This window comes from Manis pentadactyla, chromosome 11, assembly GCF_030020395.1.
Source record: "Manis pentadactyla isolate mManPen7 chromosome 11, mManPen7.hap1, whole genome shotgun sequence".
In the NCBI taxonomy this organism is placed as follows: domain Eukaryota; kingdom Metazoa; phylum Chordata; class Mammalia; order Pholidota; family Manidae; genus Manis; species Manis pentadactyla.
The window spans coordinates 67843887-67866680 of NC_080029.1; the positions used below are offsets into that span (position 1 = coordinate 67843887).

General features: G+C 37.4%; 1 protein-coding gene and 1 pseudogene across 9 annotated transcripts in view; one reads left to right on the forward strand and one right to left on the reverse strand.

The window, feature by feature from the left end:
• AP4S1 (adaptor related protein complex 4 subunit sigma 1) overlaps nucleotides 1–22794 on the reverse strand; it is a 73468-nt gene that overhangs the window by 48178 nt on the left and 2496 nt on the right. The gene's annotated exons all lie outside the window — the stretch shown is intronic.
• LOC130679531 (small nuclear ribonucleoprotein G-like) lies at nucleotides 7206–11261 on the forward strand (annotated as a pseudogene).

A 22794-nucleotide genomic window follows, 5' to 3' on the forward strand; every position in this document is an offset into this window, starting at 1 on the left:
CCAATATGACCCAATGATTTTTAATTTCAGAACCTGCTAAAGGATAATGACCCAAAGTTTGAAAAACACTATATTAGAACATGAGCTTGTGGGTACAGTCTATATCTTCAGATCTTTGCCTACTATATAGTAAGCATCCAATAAATGTTTGTTGAATGAATGAAAGCTTTTTTTTAGCAATAATTTTTCTTTAAAAAAAATCACGTAAGTATTCAAATAAAGCAGACATATAAAGTACCCTGGTACCCCAACTACTGGCCCAAATCCTGTTCATCCTACCAAAGACATAACCAATGTTTTTAAATTTAGTGCACATCCTAGATTCTAGACCTCTTCTATACTTTTACATGTAAATAAGCATGCATGTGTAGTAACTTTATTTTATAAACATAAATGTGACCAATGAACTCTAAAATGTCAGAAGGGTAGCCTAGTGTATATTCTCTTCAGGCACCTTTAAATGAACCTGGTCCACTCACAAAAGCCTGGCTGGATCCTATAAAAGGACACTAAAGAGATGTGTTTGGGATTCATCAAAAGGACCTCATGCTGAGCCAGCCTAGCTCAGACTTTCCTGAGTCTTTGTCCCCTTGATGCAGTGCCTCAGCTCCCATTCTTTGTGGGCCTGGACTCTTTAATGGCCTAGCTGGGATTCCCTGACTTGCCCAGGGTCTGATCTTCGGGTTTGTCCTCCAGGGCCAGCACTCCACTGCAGTGTCAACTAGGCCTAGTATCTACCTTACAGAGTGATGGATGAGATTAAATGAGGTAAATGATATAATTCTTGTTAAACATTTAGCACACTGACTTCTTTCATTTCTTCCCTTTATTTATTTTAAACCAGAAAAAAAATGCTGATGAGGCTATGAGGAAATACACACAACAACACACACACACACACACACACACACACACACACAGTTATTAGTGATCCCCTAAACTGTTACAAATTTTCTACATTGTAACCTTGTAGAATGTTATAAAAAATCATGAAAATGACTCTCTCTTTTAACACAAGCATTTCAGCTTAGGGAACCTATCCTAACATATAATTTAAAATTCATATACATGAAAATGTTTATAGCAATAGCATTTATAATAGTGAAAAATGAAACAAGCCCAGATACTACAAACTGAGAACCAAATGTTGAATGCACACCAACTTGATGTTTTTAACCATTAAAAAAAAATGCAGACTATGCAAAAGATTGGAAAAATGTGGATAAAATAATGTTAAGTCACAAAATCAGAACAACAAAGTCTATACCCATATGGGTTACAACTATGTAGAAGAAACATTTAAATGAAGATCAAAGACCAGTCAGAAATCATTCAAAAACAAGAAGTAAAAAAAGAAAATGAAAGTAGAAAAAGAGACCAGACAGACGAACTGTGAAAACTTTATGCTGAGAAAGAAGCCAGTCAAAAGGATGACGTATTATATGATGATGTGAAATGTCCAGAATAGGCAAATGTACAGAGAAAGAAACTAAATTAAGGGTTTGGAGGGTGGGGTCTTAGAGGCATGGCATCACACAAATAGGACATAAGAGCCATTGAATTGTACACTTTAAATGGGTGAATTGTATGGTATGTGAGTTATATCTCAATAAAGCTGTTGAAAAAAGAGACAGACACACTGGGATAGATCAGACAATCTGGAAGAGCTCCCCATGGTCAAAGGCTAGAATGACTTGAACAACAAATAATAGTATTGGCCTATAATAAAATAAGTATACATGAATAAATACTGATACAAGTACATGTCTGAATAAATAAATGGGACAGAAGAAACCCAAATACATGTTTCCCCTGCTATTTCAAAGTAGAGCACTCCTATGAAAACTTCTATAAACCAAAATGGTGTAATGTGAAGAAACAATTGCCATTAATTTATATGGAAATGTTTTTTTAGTGTCTCCAGAACTAAAAATAACCTGTCTTAGGCTTTTCTGATACCTTAGGACACATCTTGCTGAGGGAAGATGAAATAAATCCAGATAAAGCACAGATGCTCACAGATGCTGTTTGAAGCCACGGCACTTGCTGCCGGGACGCTGAGTGTGTGGCTCCGAGGGAGGGGTCTGGGGCGCCTGCTGAGTGTGGCTCCCAGGGAGGGGTCTGGGGCACCACTTGCTGCTCAGGTTGTGCGCTACTTTGATAATGGCTCACTGCAAAACAACTGCTGGATGCTGTTTTTGTTGTTCACCTTTTTCCATAAAAGCAAAAATCCTCTTTGGATTTCTTTTGGTTAGTGAAACAGGTACTAATGTAGGCCTTTTGTAAAAGCGACATGATGTAATGCAAACTTTCGAAAAGTGAGGGATACCTGTATATATTGATATTCTCAAGAGGTGGAGTTTAATTTCCCCCACCCATTGGAGGGTGAGCTGGACTTAGTGACTCACTTCCAAAGAATGGAGTATGGAAACAGTAAAGAGTAACTTTACAGGACAGAAACCTAGCACACACCACCTCAACAAAGTGATGAAGGCCAAGAGCAGCAGGAATGCCATGTTCCTTGGATATGACATGATGAGAGGAACTTCCACCCTGTGCTAGTCTTCCCAGCACCCATAACCCCAACTAATCATGAGAAAATACAGTAGACAAACCCAAATTAAGGGACATCTAAAAAAAAATCTGACCTGTATTCCCTAAAACAGTCAAGATTATGAAAAACAAGTAAAGTGTGAGAAACTGTCACAAATCAGAGGACATTAAGGAAATAATGATGACTAGGTGCAATGTAGTACCCTGGAGGGGATCCTGGAACAGAAAAAGGACATTAGTGAAAAACTGGTGAAGTGAGAATAGTCTGAAGTTAGTTAATAATAATGCTCCCCATGTTGGTTTTTTGATTGACAAATGGATCACAACAATGTGAGATGATAACATTAGGGAACATTAAAGAGCCATTATCAAAGTAGCGCACAACCTGAGCAGCAAGTGGCGCCCCAGACCCCTCCCTCGGAGCCACACTCAGCGTCCGGCAGCAAGTGCCGAGGCTTCAAACAGCGTCTGTGAGCATCTGTGCTTTATCCGGATTTATTTCGTCTTCCCTCAGCAAGATGTGTCCTAAGGTATCAGAAAATCCACATATACTTTTGACTCCCCAAAAACTTAACTACTAATAGTCTACTGTTGACTGGAAGTCTCAATGATAACATAAACAGTCTATTAACACATATTTGGTATATTATATGTATTATATATTGTATTCTTACAATAAAGCTAGAGAAAGCAATTTTTCAAATCTTGGGGAGATTATTGCAAATCTCCCCAAGATTTTCCAATATATTGTAAAAAATCTGTGTGACAATATAAAGAAATTCCCTGTATTATCTTCGCAACTCTTTTACCAATCTAATATTGTTCCAAATAAAGTTTATTTAAAAAACAAAACAAAACAGAGAGGGGTATAAGTATTTGTATTAAAGAGAAGAGGGCTTGTTTGTTGGTATGTCTGTCTGAGTGTGCAAGCCTATTTCACATTGGTTGTATTAGTAGTATTTGGTTACATGCTGAAATATCTAAAATTTTATCAGCATGATATAGATGTTTAGGTATGAGGGCCATTTCTATTAACATTCTCACCTTATACCTCAGTCTTCCCTTTTTTCTTTTAGCTAAGAGGCATGCTAATTTAATAGATGAGGTGTGTGTAGTTTAAGACATTATATTTCACCTCAAGAAATTACAAAAATGCATTTAGACCTTTATGTTAACACCATCATAAAAATTAACTCCCAACAGATCATAGACCTAAATGTAAGAGGCAGAACTATAGGCCTTTTAGAAGAAACAGATTGAAGACCAAAAGCACAGTCCATTACAAAAAAAACTAATAAACTGAGATCAGATTGAGAAACTCATGCTTCAAAAGATACCATTAATAAAATGAAGTTATAGACTGGGAGAAATTATTTGTAAATCATTATGCCTGACAAAGGACTTTCTAGAATATATAAAAGACTCTAATAAGACAAGCAACATAATTTAAAAAATGGACAAAGGGTTTGAAAATACATCTGAACAGAGGATATATGAATGGCTAATAAGTACATGAAAAGATGCCATATCATTAATCTATAGGAAAATGCAAATTAAAACCACAAGATGCCAAGTGAATGCCTACACAAAATCAGAAAATAAGAAGTGTGGGACAGCATGTGGTGACACTGGATCTCTCAAACAGTGCTGGTAGGAAAGTAAATATTACAGCCACTTTGAAGAACAATTTGGCAGTTTCTTTAAAAGTTAAACACAAACTTACCATATGATCCAGCAATTCTACTTCTAAGAGAAATTAAATCACATGTACACAAAAAAGACTTGTACATGATTGTCAGTAGAAGCATTGTTCATAACAGCTAAAAACTGTAGACAATCCAAATATCCACTGGCTAATGAATGGAGAAACAAATGTGCTATATCTGCACACAATGGAAAACGATTCAGCAATAAAAGGGAACAAAATACTTTTACATGCTACAATGATTACTCTTGAAAAACATTATGTTAAATTAAAGAAGCTAAATGCAAAATACTACCTATTGTATGATTCTATTAATATGAAATGCCCAGAAAAGGCAAATCTATAGAAACAGAAAGTATATTAGTGGCTACCCAAGGTCATGACAGAGAGGGGTGGGGTTTCTTTTTGGGGTGATAAAAATCTTCAACACTGGATATATTTGTGTGGTAATATTTGTACAACTTCATAAATTTACTAAAAATCATTGTACATGTACTGTATGTTATACAAAGGTCAGAGCCACTATGAAATAATAAATGAAAAGGAAGGAATTACACCAAAATGCATTTTATTTAAATCTGGATGGTTTAAACTAGGGGCAATTTTTATTCTCTATTCTTATTTAGCTTTTTTTATTAAATTAGATTTAGGTAATCTAAAAAAAATTACCAAATTTTTAAAGATGTGTTACTTTTTTGTGGCATATACAAGGTTTGTTTAAAAAGTGCTGAGTTGTATTATATAATTTTATGAAATTATCCCACTGAAAAATAAATGTCCACTCTGAACAATGAAGCTTTTGTTTCATTTATTGTGGCATTTCTAAATGCCATACTTCTTTAAAATATGTACTGTTTTTCAAAGTGGATGTGCTGAGAGCATCTAATCGGCATGGACTACACACAGGAAACATGGAAATAGCAACTGCTAGATTGTATTTGCTACACCATAGTGATTCTCCACAAGCCTCAAAGTTATTCATCTGTTTCTGAATTTTTCCATCCTTAAATGAGAGGAAATAATACTGGTCAGTCAGATTTTTTCATCTAATTCAGAGCACCTCCCTCAGAGTTTGCAATAAATTACATATTTCTTTTTAATACACTAAAATAGCTTGTTTCTTTGCTTCAGAATATACCAGAATTCTACAATGGTTCAGTTTTCTCATCTGTCAACTGGGAATAACAGCTACCTCACAGACCAGATGTGAGATAAAGGAAATATAAAGCACTCAAGAGAGTCTCCCTTTTCCCTCCTCATCCTTCTCTCCAGTATAGCTTAGATATTCTTCCCAACAGATTCTTCCTACACAGATCTTAAGATTGCAATGGACCCTTGAATGATGTGGGGGCTGGGGATACCTGCCTCAATGCTGTCAAAAATCCACATATACTTTTGACTCCCCAAAAACTTAACTACTAATAGTCTACTGTTGACTGGAAGTCTCACTGATAACATAAACAGTCTATTAACACATATTTGGTATATTATATGTATCATATATTGTATTCTTACAATAAAGCTAGAGAAAACAATTTTTCAAATCTTGGGGAGATTATTGCAAGTCTCCCCAAGATTTTCCAATATATTGTAAAAAATCTGTGTGTAAGTGGCCTGTGCGCTTTGAACCTGTGCTGTTCAAGGTCAACTGTACTAAATTTTGATTTCAAGAAACCTGTCACCAATTCTGCCTTTCTTTCCATCCATTCTCTTTCCTCCCCTGTCCCTCATCTCTGTCTTTCTTGAAATCTCTCCTTTATGACTGAGAATACATTCTCATAGCTTCAGTTAAGACTTTTCCTTTCTGTTAAATCCCTGAGTCACTCAGGAATTATTTCAACCATATTTGATTAATTTGGCATTAAACACATTTGTATGTGTGCTGCTTTTCTTACTTAAATGGTTTTTAAAAGGTTAACACACTTTAAAATATTAAATTCCAATCAAATTCAGGATTTGTGTAAATTCTGAAGCTACCACTTCTGTAGGAAAAATTAAGAAAATACTTTGAGAACAACTTTAATAGTCTGATCTCCTATTTTTCTAGCAGTTTATCTGAAAAATGTCTACATCTTCATGTGACTCTCAGATCTTGATCTAAAGCTATTTTGGTAAATTGATCAAAAAGTCTTACCAAAGAATTTGGTAAATCCAAATAAGTGTGGTTACTTGTAAATTTCAGAAATACACAAATAAAGCAGAGATAAACTGTACATTTTACTGAAAAGTGTTGATATTCTATTTTTGAAGATGTTTAAGTATCACACTTTCTATCCTAAATTAGGGAGATGAACTGAAGAATTTTTATGGTCTTTATAGCAATCTGATTCAGGAAGCGGGGTGGGGGTGGGGGAGAAAAGTCATATTTCAAAAACTGAGGATGAGGAATTTATACACTATAAATAGACCATTACATTGTCTATTTGAAAGTACTTGTTTTATTTTTATTCATTAGTCATCTGTTTGTGTGTGGAGTGGGGGATGGAGGGATTGAAAATAGACTGATTGTCAGTCATTTGCCACAGAGGTACTATCAGACCTGACCGTGGTGGGAGGCGGCCCCTGTTTAGAGATATAAACTGTTGACGGCTGGAATTCACAACAGCCTGCAGTTGGCAGCTTCCCTTCCGCTCTCGTTAGGACAGAAAGCCTGCTGTCAGGCAAGTACTCAGACTCGACCTTCCCATTACTCACAGATAACATATGCATCTTTATAATGCAGATAACAATATGTATCTTTCAAAACCAAAATAAACTTTTTTTCTTCTAAAATTACCTTTCTTTTATTTGGTTTTAGTATGGAGGGTTGTTTTGAAATTTAAAATAACATTAAAATAGGGGATAAAAGTTTTACTTTGACAAAATGTGGGTATGGGTTAGAAACACTGAAGAAACACCTCTGTGTTGTCAATCTTATTCTTAATTGTTCAGTTAAAATTAGCCACACAAGTGAAATACTTGCACTTAGTGGCTAAAATTCTTTATAGAATTTCTGAATTAACAAAGACATCCAATATTTTAATTTCAGAAAAGAGGCAGCAGGGACCAGAGATCTAGGAAGTCTCTCGGCTGGGATCATCCTCCCAGGACTTGCTATTGTGACGTTACAATGCATCAAGCATCAAGACGGAGGAACTCCAGAAGAGAACTCAGATTAGTACTTACTACTTCCCATTCTATAAAGTGGTGAACCAAATTACCCGTTCAAATTGGAAAGATTTCAAACCAGGTGTCCTGGATTTTGATAAATTTAACTTCTGTATTTCTTAAATTAGATAGAATCTGTTCATTTTTGTTGGACATCTGATTTCCAATTAAAACTGTGAAAGACATACAAAGATTGATTTTTCTTATACAATTTTTCCTCTTCTCAAGAGTAGTGATCTCCTAATAACACTGCATTAAGATTCAAATGACAGGACTGTAAATGCTCTTACAAGGTCAGGTGCAATGTTACAGATTTTACATTCAAATCAAACTAAAGCAGTTTAGAATTAAAAGTTGATTTGCTGATGGCTCCTATCATTATGTGTCAAAGAAAGAAGAAACAAATATATGAAATCTGGGAGGCAGAGGAATCTCACTTTACACAAAATGTATCTCTAAGAAGTTGACTATAAACTGAATGTAAGTACAATACTGGAATTGTGGGAAATGTTTCTATAAAACAATCATTCCATAATTTTTCTGCAATTAATTTGTTTCAACATTATAAAGTCTAACATTCACAGTACCTTGGAAAAAATTAGTTCATACAAGAAAATAATACTATGAAACTACACCTTTGTATTAAAGTTATTATTTAAGATCTTTCTAATAAATAAAGTACATCTTGAGTTATAATCAAACACTATTTAAAGCTACATGAATGTTTTGGGGGCCTGAAAATATCACCTAGAAAACGATGGCTCCAATAACAAATTATTTTTGAAGATCATCAGTCTAAAAAAGTAATATAATACAAATTACTGTATTAAGCTTCAATCTGGAGATCAGTTTACTGACCCAACAGTATCTTTTTTGTTAGTGACATGGCCACAACTAACTCTAATTCAAATGAGTACTTAATGATCTAATGTTTGAGAGTGGTCATCAAAGACTTCCACTGCCTTAATATGAAAGGCATTATTCACTCTTTGTAATATGATGTGTGAATATGGTCCAACAAACCAACTCACAAAGAAAGATAATAACAACGGAAAGCAAACATGGCTTACTACACAGCCAGGCACTACTTGGAACACTTTACCTACATTCATTTAATCTTCATAACAACTCCTTGAATTAGAGACGGTTTTTGTCTCCACTTTACAGATGTGAAAACTGAGTCACTTGCCAAAGATCATTGAGTAAAATGGTGGAGGAAGGACCTAATTCTCCTGGCTCTGGCATCTGTGCTCTCACCCATTGCTCTTTACCTCCAGGTTTGCCTCAGGACTCCTGCAATCTGGTACTGGCTGTAATGTGACCATGGACACATAATTTCACTCCCCATTCACTAGTGTCAATCTAGCGCTGGCCAGATGTACCCTCTACACAAATGCTTTCACTGGCTAATGTGCATATTTTGGCAGTTTCAATCTTGACCCTATAGCACACCATAAAAGGCACAACACTTAAAGATTATTTACTTTTAGTTGATCTCAACATGGAGCCTAAAATGCCTCAGAGTGGCTCAATCAAATAATGTTAAAATTTAGGACAGCAAAGCTCATACTACTATATTTACATTGTTTAACATTGTGATTAGACCTAAACTTCCAAAATTCTTATGTCCAATTTGCTCTCTTCATGAGTTTGGCTAATCTCCCTTTCTACTTCCAATAAATAAAACATACCCAGCAAATGCTGTCCAAGGCAAGTTTGCAGACACATATCTGAATATAGTATCACTCTCTTTAGATCAGATGTCAGTGTAAACTAGCAGAGCCTTTCAGGCGGCCTACTTGGTGTCCTTTATCCAGGAGCACTTTTTGCTTTTCTAAATTTCATAATAAAGTGTAGCCAGCAACAGGACACAGGTCCCAGTAAAATGTAAATAAGAGACTAAAATTGTCAGACAAAAGCTTGCCCAACTGCTGCCCAGAGGATAGTCATACTTAAATTTGTACTCATTTGTATCTCACAATCTTTGAATAGAAAAAATGTCACAATTACTTTAGTAGTGGTCAAATAAAAATATTTCAATGGCAGGGCTATAATAAATAACTTAAGTATAAATAGCAGGCAATTTAAACTTTAAAACGCCAAGAGTGTAGAGACAAGGGAATGCTGATATCAGCAGAGTATTTGGGGAAGCTCCCAGAATCCCCTCACAAAAAATAGTGAAAGCAGCAAGGATAGAAAAAAAAAAATTCTACAGGTAACGTCTTTACCAAAAAACAGGTGAAAAACATTCCCTGGAAATTTAGAACACCAATAGGCAGGGTCAAACTACTCTTCGCTACAAGAATGGGGTAGCCACAGCTGTGCCAGTCGAGGTGGAGGTTTGAAAATGTGGCTTTATAAGGGTCAAAAGAACCAAAAAACCCAGAAATCACCAACAAATAATACAAAAGAAATGGTCTCCCTTTAAGTGAGAACCCTAGGAGTGAATCCAGGAACACAGTGAAACTGGGAGGAGGCCTGGCAGGATCCCTTTTGCCAAAGAATGCAAGGAAAGGTCCCATCTAGGACTCCGAAAACTCAGCAACACCCCATGGAAGCTCTTTTGCAGAGGAACAGACACTGCTTTGGGGAGAAACTGTTAAGGATAGAACACAATCTATGTAGGTAGCTAGGCTGACAATCGCTAAATCACGCTGATCAAGTTTAGTACATTTACTAAAACTGATACAACTACACATAGGTGCTGCCTGGGATGACACACAGGAAGAAGCATCTTGCATCCTCCATGGAGCAGTATTTTTGTCAAAAAAATTGAAACCTGAATCAAACCTAATCTCTAGATCTAACTTCTAGTTTATAGAAAATTTGGAGAAATGAATATGCTAAATAATACCATAAAATGCAATTAACCAAATGTGGGAAGTTCTACAGGGTAAAAATCCTGGTCTCTACAACAAATAAATGGCATGACAGTGTGGGGCTGAAGAGAAGGCAAATCAAAAAAGACCTAAAGACACATCAACTAAAGGAAAGATAGGGATTTTGTTTGGATCCTAATCTGAAAGTACCAACTCTTAAAAAAAATTTTTTTTTTATAATTGGGGGAAATTGAATATGAACTGGGGATTACACTGCATAAAGGAATTACTATTAATTTTGTAGCTGTGAAATTGGTATTAGGAGATATGTATAGATAGATATAATCTGTTAAAGATACTCAGAGAGGTATGTACTCATGAAATAATATGATGTCTGGGATTTACTTGAAAACATTCCTGGGATCTGCCATCTGCCAAGGGAACATGAGGGAGGCCATGAATTCTGCTTCTTGGCATCTCTGAGATTCTCAAGCAGATGCCATGGGCAAAGCTTTCCCTATTAGTCGAAAAAGGGTAACTTCAATGATAATTTATTATGAACAAGAAGTTATCATTGAAAATAAATGTTGGCAGATATGTGGAAGGAATAATGGGAGGTCTGATTCCTTTTTATGAATCTTGTGGCAGATGACTGTGTGGAGATGGCAAGTAGTGGCCAACAGAACAGCACTGGAATGGTGGTAAGATGAGGAAACAGTATCATCATGTTAGGGGCCTTGGAGTGAGAATAAACAAAGGCTGCAGTCACCAGAGAAATCAACTGCTCCCATATGTCCCCTCTCCATATCTTTCTGATATCAAAATGGGATCATGTACATGTTCATGACTTTGAAAACTTTTTTTGGTTAAACTTTAGTAATAGCAAAAAAAAAAATTTCTCACACACAAAAAAGTGGAATCAATGAAATAAGAATGGCAGAATCTTGATAATTGTTGAAAATGATGGTTCATTAGTTCCTTAGACTTCATATTTTTTTAATTATTTTTTTAAAAACTTTGTTATCATTAATCTACAATTACATGAAGAACATTATGTTTACTAGGCTCTCCCCCTCACCAAGTTCCCCCCACAAACCCCATTACAGTCACAGTCCATCAGCGTAGTAAGATGTTGTAGAATCACTACTTGTCTTCTCTGTGCTGCACAGCCCTCCCTTTCCCCCGACCCCCACATTATACCTGCTAATCATAATACCCCCTTTGCTCTTCACTGCCCTTATCCCCCCATACCCTCCCATTCTCCCCAGTCCCTTTCCCTTTGGTAACTGTTAGTCCATTCTTGGGTTCTGTGATTCTGCTGCTGTTTTGTTCCTTCAGTTTTTCTTTGTTCTTTTACTCCACAGATGAGTGAAATCATTTGGTATTTGTCTTTCTCCACTTCGCTTATTTCACTGAGCATAATACCCTCTAGCTCCATCCATGTTGTTGCAAATTGTAGGATTTGTTTTCTTCTTATGGCTGAATAATATTCCATTGTGTATATGTGCCACATCTTCTTTATCCATTCATCTACTGATGGACACTTAGGTTGCTTCCATTTCTTGGCTATTATAAATAGTGCTCTGATAAACACAGGGGTGCATCTGTCTTTTTCAAACTGGGATGCTGCATTCTTAGGGTAAATTCTTGGAAGTGGAATTCCTGGGTCATATGGTAAGTCTATTTTGAGCATTTTGAGGAACCTCCATACTGTTTTCCACAATGGATGAACTAATTTACATTCCCACCAGCAGTGTAGGAGGGTTCCCCTTTCTCCACAGCCTCGCCAACATTTGTTGTTCTTTGACTTTTGGATGGTGGTGATCCTAACTGGTGTGAGGTGATATCTCATTGTGGTTTTAATTTGCATTTCTCTGATAACTAGCGATGTGGAGCATCTTTTCATGTGTCTGTTGGCCATCTGAATTTCTTCTTTGGAGAACTGTCTGTACAGCTCCTCTGCCCATTTTTTAATTGCATTATTTGCTTTTTGTTTGTTGAGGTGCATGAGCTCTTTATATATTTTCGATATCAACCCTTTATTGAATCTGTGATTTATGAATATATTCTCCCATACTGTAGGGTACCTTTTTGTTCTATTGATGGTGTCCTTTGCTGTACAGAGGCTTTTCAGCATGATGTAGTCCCACTTGTTCATTTTTGGTTTTGTTTTCCTTGCCCGGGGAGATATGTTCATAAAGAAGTTGCTAATGTTTATGTCCAAGATATTTTTGCCTATGTTTTTTTCTAAGAGATTTATGGTTTCATGACTTACATTCAGGTCTTTGATCCATTTCAAATTTACTTTTGTGTATGGGGTTAGACAGTGACCCAGTTTCATTCTCTTACATGTAGCTGTCCAGTTTTTCCAGCACCATCTGTTTAAGAGACTGTCATTTCGCCATTGTATGTCCATGGCTCCTTTATCATATATTAATTGACCATATATGTTTGAGTTAATGTCTGGAGTCTCTAAGCTGTTCCACTGGTCTGTGGTTCTGTTCTTTTGCCAGTACCAAAGTGTCTTGATTACTGTGGCTTTGTAGTAGAGCTTGAAGTTGGGGGCTGAAATCCCCCCCACTTTATTCTTCCTTCTCAGGATTGCTTTGGCTATTTGGGGTCTTTGGTGTTTCCATATGAATTTTTGAACTATTTGTTCCAGTTCGTTGAAGAATGTTGTTGGTGATTTGATAGGGATTGTATCGAATCTGTATATTGATTTGGGCAGGATGGCCATTTTGATGATATTAATTCTTCCTAGCCAAGAGCATGGGATGAGTTTCCATTTGTTAGTGTCCTCTTTAATTTCTCTTAAGAGTGTCTTATAGTTTTTAGGGTATAGGTCTTTTACTTCTTTGGTTAGGTTTATTCCTAGGTATTTTATTCTTTTTGATGCAATTGTGAATGGAATTGTTTTCCTGATTTCTCTTTCTATTGGTCCATTGTTAGTGTATAGGAAAGCCATAGATTTCTGTGTGTTAATTTTGTATCCTGCAACTTTGCTGTATTCCGATATTAGTTCTAGTAGTTTTGGAGTGGAGTCTTTAGGGTTTTTTATGTACAATATCATGTCATCTGCAAATAGTGACAGGTTGACTTCTTCTTTACCAATCTGAATTCCTTGTATTTCTTTGTTTTGTCTAATTGCCGTGGCTAGGACCTCCAGTATGTTGAATTACAGTGGGGAGAGTGGGCATCCCTGTCTTGTTCCCTATCTCAGAGGAAAAGCTTTCGCTTCTCGCTGTTCAGTATGATGTTGGCTGTGGGTTTATCATATATGACCTTCATTATGTTGAGGTACTTGCCCTCTATACCCATTGTGTTGAGAGTTTTTATCATGAATGGATATTGAATTTTGTTGATGCTTTTTCAGCATCTATGGAGATGATCATGTGGTTTTTGTCCTTATTTTTGTTGATGTGGTGGATGATGTTAATGGATTTTCAAATGTTGTACCATCCTTGCATCCCTGGGATGAATCCCACTTGGTCGTGGTGTATGATCCTTCTGATGTATTTTTGAATTCGGTTTGCTAATATTTTATTGAGTATTTTTGCATCTATGTTCATCAAGGATATTGGTCTGCAATTTTCTTTTTTGGTGGGGTCTTTGCCTGGTTTTGGTATTAGGGTGATGTTGGCTTCATAGAATGAGTTTGGGAGTATTCCCTCCTCTTCTATTTTTTGTAAAACTTTAAGGAGAATGGGTATTATGTCTTCTCTGTATGTCTGATAAAATTCCAAGGTAAATCCATCTGGCCCGGGGTATTGATCTTGGGTAGTTTTTTGATTACCACTTCAATTTATTTGCTGGTAATTGGTTTGTTTAGATTTTGTGTTTCTTCCTTGGTCAGTCTTGGAAGATTGTATTTTTCTAGGAAGTTGTCCATTTCTTCTAGGTTTTGCAGCTTGTTAGTATATAGGTTTTCATAGTAGTCTTTAATAATTCTTTGTATTTCTGTGGAGTCTGTCGTGATTTTTCCATTCTCATTTCTGATTTTGTTGATGTGTGTTGATTCTCTTTTTCTCTTAATAAGTTTGGCTAGAGGCTTATCTATTTTGTTTGTTTTCTCAAAGAACCAGCTCTTGGTTTCATTGATTTTTTCTATTGTTTTGTTCTTCTCAATTTTGTTTATTTCTTCTCTGATCTTTACTATGTCCCTTCTTCTGCTGACTTTAGGCCTCATTTGTTCTTCTTTTTCTAGTTTCGATAATTGTGATGTTAGACTGTTCATTTGGGATTGTTCTTCCTTCTTTAAGTATGCCTGGATTGCTATATACTTTCCTCTTAAGACTGCTTTTGCTGCATCCCAGAGAAGTTGGGGCTTTGTATTGTTGTTATTTGTTTCCATATATTGCTGGAACTCCATTTTAATTTGTTCATTGATCTATTGATTATTTAGAAGCATGTTGTTAAGCCTTCATGTGTTTGTGACCCTTTTTGTTTTCTTTGTACAATTTATTTCTAGTTTTATACCTTTATACCTCTGAAAAGTTGGTTGGTAGAATTTCAGTCTTTTGGAATTTACTGAGGCTCTTTTTGTGGCCTAGTATGTGGTCTATTCTGGAGAATGTTCCATGTGCACTTGAGAAGAATGTGTATCCTGTTGCTTTTGGATGTAGAGTTCTATAGATATCTATTAGGTCCATCTGTTCTAGTGTGTTGTTCAGTGCCTCTGTGTCCTTACTTATTTTCAGTCCAGTGGATCTATCCTTAGGGGTGAGTGGCGTTTGAAGTCTCCTAAAATGAATGCACTGCATTCTATTTCCTCCTTTAGTTCTGTTAGTATTTGTTTCACATATGCTGGTGCTCCTGTGTTGGGTGCATATATATTTATATTGGTTATATCCTCTTGTTGGACTGAGCCCTTTATCATTATGTAATGTCCTTCTTTATCTCTTGTTACTTTCTTTGTTTTGAAGTCTATTTTGTCTGATACTAGTACTGCAACACCTGCTTTTTTCTCCCTGCTGTTTGCATGAAATATGTTTTTCCATCCCTTGACTTTTAGTCTGTGCATGTCTTTGGGTTTGAGGTGAGTCTCTTGTAAGCTGCATATAAATGGGTCTTGCTTTTTTAGCTATTCTATTACTCTGTGTCCTTTGATTGGTGCATTCAGTCCATTTACATTTAGGGTGACTACTGAAAGATATGTACTTATTGCCATTGCAGGCTCTATTTAGATTTGTGGGTACCAAACGTTCAAGGTTAGCTTCTTTAGTATCTTACTGTCTAACTTGACTCGCTTATTGAGCTGTTATAAACACTGTCTGGTGATTTTTTATTTCTCTCCCTTCTTATTCCTCCTCCTCCATTCTTTCTATGTTGGTTGTTTTATTCTGTGCTCTTTTGTGTTTCCTTTAACTGCTTTTGTGGGTAGTTTATTTTATTTTTTTGCCTTTAGTTAGTATTTGGTTGGTCTGCTTTCTTTGCTGTGATTTTATTTTCTCTGGTGACATCTGTTTAGTCTTAGGAGTGCTCCCATCTAGAACAGTCCCTCTAAAATACCCTGTAGAGGTGGTTTGTGGGAGGCAAATTCCCTCAACTTTTGCTTGTGTGGGAATTGTTTAATCCCTCTTTCATATTTAAATGGTAATCGTGCTGGATACAGTATTCTTGGTTTAAGGCCCTTCTGTTTCATTGCATGAAATATATCATGCCATTCTCTTCTGGCCTGTAAGGTTTCTGTTGAGAAGTCTGATGATAGCCTGATGGGTTTTCCTTTGTAGGTGACCTTTTTCCTCTCTCTAGCTGCCTTTAAAACTCTGTCCTTGTCCTTGGTCTTTGCCATTTTAATTACTATGTGTCTTGGTATTGTCCTCCTTGTGTCCCTTCTGTTGGGACTTCTGTGTACTTCTGTGGTCTGATCGATTTTATCCTCCCCCAGTTTGGGGAAGTTTTCAGCAATTATTTCTTCAAAGACACTTTCTATCCCTTTTTCTCTCTCTTCTTCTCTGGTACCCCTGTAATGCAGATATTGTTCCTTTTGGATTCATCACACAGTTCTCTTAATATTGTTTCATTCCTGGAGATCCTTTTATCTCTCTCTGCGTCAGCTTCTATGTGTTCCTGTTCTCTGGTTTCTATTCCATCAATGGCCTCTTACATCTTATCCATTCTTCTTATAAATATCTTCCAGAGATTGTTTCATTTCTATAATCTCCCTCTGGATGTCATCCCTTAGCTCTTGTATATTTCTCTGCAGCTCCATCAGCATGGTTATGACCTTTATTTTGAATTCTTTTTCAGGAAGACTGGTTAGGTCTATCTCCTCAGGGGTTGACTCTGTGATTTTGGTCTGTATCAAATTCTTCTGCCTTTTCATGGCAATAGAGATAGTTTGCAGAGCTGGTGTGTGTGATGGCTAGGAGAACGTCCCTTCTTGCTGGTTTATGGCCTTCCTCTCCTGGGAGAACAGCGACCTCTAGCGGCTTGTGCTGGGCAGCTGCGTGCAGATGGGGCTTCTGATTCTTGCTTGGCAGCTATGGAGTTTAGCTCCACGGTTGCTGTGGGTGTTGCCTGACACAGGCTGCTACTCCGATATGGCGGAGCCACGTCTGAAGGGAAACGGCCTGGAGGCTGTTTATCTCTGTGAGGGTCCGCTGAGCTCCACTGCTCCCCCAGGGGTTAGGGTGCTGGAGTTCCCTCGGATTCGCAGTTGCTCGGCTAAGTGTCCCGGGATGCTTCCGTCCAGCTGTGGGGTCACTGTCCCTTTAAGACTTTCAAGAAGCACTCGCTTTCCAATCACAGGTCTTACTGTCCTGTTTCCGTAGTTTCCAGCATCCCACGCACGCACTGTGTGTCTGCGCTCCAGTGTGGATGGCCAGGGCTGGGTGTTTAGCAGTCCTGGGCTCTCTCTCCCTCCCCACTCCAACTCCTCTCCTCCCGCCGGGAGCTGGGGTGAAGGGCGCTCCGATCCCACTGTGCCGTGGCTTGTATCTTACCCACTTCGCGAGGCGCTGGGTTCTCACAGGTGTGGATGTAGTCTGGCTATTGTACTGTGCCTTCTGATCTCTCTTTTAGAAAGAGTCGTATTTGTTGTATTTTCAAAAATATATATGGTTTTGGGAGGAGATTTCCACTGCTCTACTCCCACCGCCATCTTGGCTCCACCTTAGACTTCCTATTTTTGCATGATGGAAATTTTTGAAAATAAAAAGCTAAATAAAAAAGTCTATGTAAAATACAATTTCAAATATAGGATTACTATATTAAACCCTAAATAACAAAAGGAGCAAAGGGCAACAGGAGTTATTTTTAAATGCTCTAAAGAATTCTTCATTTTTTGTGGGATAATTGTCATTTACTTTAAGTTAGTCTATTAATAGACAAAACTAAAGATGACCATAATTTAAAAACGTTATAAAAGTAAGTTTTCATGAAATTTTGCAAATTTAAAACATTCTCTCAAGAGAACACTATCTCCAACATAGACTTCCCAGACAAGGTGTCTGGGTCTGGTATCTTTCTTTGAACATTCTCCCCCTGTTGCTACAACAGGAGACAAAATACATTTTCAAGAATGTTAAGTTAGCACCTAGGAACGTTTTGGCAATTTCCCAGTCATATTTTCCAGTCCTTTGGTCCTGGTTGTTTACTTTTAGCCAACGTCCAGCAGGACTCCAGGATTCTGTTTCCCCCTTCAATTCTGACATCTCTATGAGTTACCTATTACATAATATTACCACAGCCTACTGCTTTCTGACTCATATAATTCCCCAGGACAATTCAGGGATGAAGTTGGGCTAGGAATTTATATAGCATGTGGAGTTTCCTAAAGGTTTTGGTGCCTATTTTTCTAAAATCTGTGAAGGTTCTTTTCATTTAATCACAATAGATTATTTGAATAGTTCATGTATGTATTTTTGCAATTTTCTTAGCCATAGGCAACTACTGTAATGAGAAATAGATACCTGGTCTTACTTGGCAGGTTAAACCATGGTGCAGGTCAAAGCTGCCTCCTGGTTTTCTTTTCCATCGGTTTTATATAGTCTGCTTCTTTGGTTTCTGAACACATGCCAAGTCTTCTCAAACATCTGGGCTCTAAGAGTTGTTTGTTCCCTGTACTTATAAATGTAAACACTGCATAATTTCCCCAGGTATGGAATCACCCCAAAACTAATTAAAAATTATTTCCAAAGTAAATGATTTAGGAACCAGAGACAGTAATACTGAGCCCATTGATAGAACAGTGGGAGGCAGAATTGTGCAGAGCCTTTATTTCTTATTTCCAAATAAACATATACATTCACTGACTGACAGTGAGAACTACTTCCTATTCTGCCAAGGACTTGTGGAAGTGACCCAGAACTCTTCTCTCACCTTTCTCTCTTCCCCATGGAGATAAGAATACAGTCACAACATTTTCAGATGATGAAAAAAGGTGACTAGGGTTTGTGAACCAGTTTGAGCTCTTTGTTAGAAGGATATCAGGTACATAGTCAGCAAGGTAGAAAAGTGGCTATTCCAGTGAGTAGTTGTAGGGAGCCATACAGTTCTCCAAGACAGAGATCAAAACTCTTTGTACATCAGGTACTGCAGTTATTGGGAAAAGGCATCTGAACATTAACTGCTCGTGACTTATTTAAAAGCCTGAAATTCCCTAACATATCTTTGCTAATGTAATAGATGCACATGAAATATGACAAATCCCTTTTTGGGCAAATAGAATGAGCACACATGTGTCTAAGATTAGCTTAATGGGAAAGAAAAAAATACCTTAAATTCTAAACTGATTAAATATAAAGGCTTTCTTGATGATCATTAGCAATATATTGAAACTGAGAATCAATGGGAGTGGAGGAGGGATGAACAGGACTGATGAAAGGACAACAAATAAGTTTCAAAGGAGAGACTGAAGAGAGGAAATAACTCAGCTAATTTATGGAGGGAGTTTCAGTTAGGTTAAGTTGGAGGTGATAATATGGCCTGGGAAAGCTCATTACCTACAGAGGACAAGATTCTAAAAGCTCACTGCAAAGTGTCCTCAGGGGTCATGGACACAAAACTCAACAGTGTAAAAATCATTCTCCCAACAGAGGAGAAAATCTCGGTGTACTTTACTTTTAAAACTCAGAGCAAAACACAAGGAAACACACACACATAAACTCAGGGCAGTTCTAGTCATTGAACCTTAAGAGATAACTGTTACAATGGTAGCAAAAACTAATAAGAAATGATTGAAGTGAAAGAAAAATATTCAATTAGTCTAGTCTAAATTTAAGTTATCCATCAAACATTTATTGGGGATTTCATGGTCCCAGACATTGAGCTGTGAACTATGTGAACAAGGTGGTCATGGGTTGTCATTTGAGGAGGCTACAATCTTGCAGATAAATGACTATGATCAGGGAAGAATATGCCCAAAGATTGCATTATCAACATTTATAAAACCATGGAGAAAGTGAATGTAGATATGTTCAACTGTAATTCTTCAAATAGGGAGCACATTTGAAATTGAAAAATAGTTTTAAGACAGACCTGGACAAGATACAGATTTCCTCTGCTCTCTGAAAATAAGAGCATTCCTATGAAAACTTTCATAAGCCCAAATGGCATAAGGTGAAGAAACAATTGTCATTAATTTATAGAGAAAATTTTTTGAGCATTTCCAGACGCCAAAAATAACCTGTTTAAGTTTTTCTGATACCTTAGACACATCTTGCTAAGGGAAGCACAAAATAAATCCAGATAAAGCACAGATGCTCACAGACACAGTTTGAAGCCATGGTGCTTACTACGGAGATACTCAGTGTAGCTCCCAGGGAAGGAGCTTGTGGGGCCACTCACCGCGCAGAGCGTGCACTGCCTCTGTTTAGGCTCACTGCAAAACAAATGCTGAAAGCTGTTTTTGTTCACCATTTTTTTGTAAAAGTGAAAATCCTCTTTGCATTTCTTTTGGTTAGTGAAACAGGTACTAATGTAGGTCTTTCATAAAATTGAAGTGGTTTCCTAAAAGCAGGGGATATCTGTACTGAGGAAGCTGGGGCAATTGGTGCTAAGTAATTTGCCTAAAACTAGACTGGAAAGTCTGTGAGGGCAGAGATAATGTCTGTCTGGTTCACAGTGGATCACCAGGGACTAGCAGAGTATCTGAAAAACAGTAGCCAATCAATAAATTAAAGAAAAATAAATGAGTGAAGCAAAAATTTGCAGCACCTGTTATGTGCAGGTCTTGCTTTCATCGTGTTTAGTAGCAATGCCACTAACAAGTACATGGACAATATCAATACAATGTAATATTGGGAGATAAGCATGTATACTATTGGGATAGAGTCTCCAGATAATTCAGGGATCTGCAAAGCTTCTTGGATCAAGTAATACTTAAACTGAATTTTGAAGGAAGAAGGGAAGGAAAACCAGTGGGACACAGCATGTGTTAAAATCTCATGGAATGAAACAGTGTTACACATTTGAAGAACCCCACATGGTGCACCTCGGCTGGAGAGGAGAATGGGGTGCCACTGATGCCGGGGTTCTTGTTTGCAGAGCCGAAGAATGAGCTTCACAGTCAAGGTAGGAGAGCAAGGTGCAGGCTTTTATTTAGAGATAAAGTGAAAGGACAGAGCTCCCGGCTCACGCCAGGAGGGGACAAGAGAGTCCGTAGTGGTACGTTGTCTAGGGGGTTTAATAGGCAGTTGAGGATTTTTCGAGAACATGAAAAAACTTAGGGGTCGGGACTTGTTAAGTGGTCCCTGAATATTAAAAATTAACTTAATTATAAGGAATTTCCTACCTTGATTTCTCTCTGGGACACTGGCGCCTTGGTCTGGGAGCATATCAAAAGGCTGCCTGCCCAGCTCCCAAGGTGGGCTGAGGTATTGTCTACTTGCTAAAGAATCTTGCCTCTTGAACTTCCTGGGTGTTAAAATGCAATCTTATCTTCAAGACGGAATTCTTCCTGCCCTTTACTATGCCATTTACAGCTGGGTCTGCGTGCTAAGTTAATTGCTCAGTTTGCAGAATCACCTCCTCAGATCTGAAGGAGGAAAGACAGCACATAGGCCTGGGCCTTTTAGTATGCTAAAGTGAATCTTACACATGGTTGCAAATGATTAGCATAATAAAACATGTGCTACTCTTCTTTATCTGGGGAACATTAACTGATTTCACTGAAGAATGATTATAGAGCTCAATGTTTAACATAGAGTTTTAGCAGCGGGGGTTTCCTTGCATGTAGTTACATTGCTCTGACTGCAGATATTCCACCCTGCCCCCTCCGGAGGCCCTCACCCTACTCTGACTACATCCATGGTCCCTGTCTCACCATGATGTTGTGGTAGCAGATTAAGTGATGGGGAGGATCTAGATTTGAAGGACCCTTATATGCTGGTCCAAAATTTGGGCTTTATTCTAAATCTGGTGATCACTAAAATATTTCAAGCAGAAAATGGCAGGATCAGATCTGCAATCTGAAGATCACTCAGGCACCACTGGTAGTGGGAGGTGGGGAGAGTAGACGTGGTAAGATTTAAGTTAAGACATGCAAAAAAGATAATGGAAAAGAAAAACGTTATTGAGAAAGAAATCGGAAGTTGGGGGTAAGGGGATGAAAGGTACTAGAATGACGGTCAGGCCTCAGGTTTGGTTGTAGTGCCACTTAATAAGATACTTAATAGAAAAGGAGCAGTGTTTTCTGTTTTTTTGTTTTGAAGGTAGGTGGGGAGGGAAAAAGGATTATAAATCCAGTCTCTACTTGAGCTTGAGGTACCAGTGGGAAATATAAGTGCATTTGTTCTTTTGTTGCCAACATAATGGAAGTCAACCACCCCCATTCACAAATGTTTGTTCGTACTCAAATATTTCTCTGTCCGGAGCAGCATGGTGCATTGAATAGCGGGACTTATGTGGTTGATATAAAATGAAGTAATAGTACTTTAATAATACGGAGAAATAGTTGTTAATAGTGACCTAGGACCTCATTTCATATATAAATAAAACATGGCAGCCTGGGTAACAAGTTAATCGTCTCTCTCTCTCTGTTAAACTACAAAAGCAGTAAAGCAGACATGATAAAATAAGATGTATTACTTTATCTCTTTGAAAATACGCCGAGAGGTCATTTATATTCCAGTGGATATTTTATTGGCAGAAGAGAAGGAAAAGAGAATTAATGCAATTTTCCTGCATAGATCTAATTACTGACCGACCCTCTTTATGTTGTTAAATATTATTTTTGTCCTATTTTCAAAGTGGTTATTAGCTGTATTAACTTTAAGAATCTTACTAGTTTATTAAGGGTATTTCCTGGCAATTTAAGCACATAAAAACACACAATATGGTACTACAAAGATTAATCTTGTCTTTTATGTGTCTATTACATTCTCTAAAACAACATTTAAAGACCCAAGAAAACATCTTAAGCTGTTCATCTAGGATTTTAGGTTGTTTTCACGATGCTTTTATTTTCTCTTTGCATCAAGATTTTTCTACGAATGACAGTATTTCTGAGCTTTCACTTCTACAACATCAAATTGTTAGTCTAACCAGTCTCCTTCAAAATTACTTTCTCCCTCCATCCACCATGGCCAAGATCTAAAGTTTTTCACCCTCTCTTCTCGCAAGAAAAAA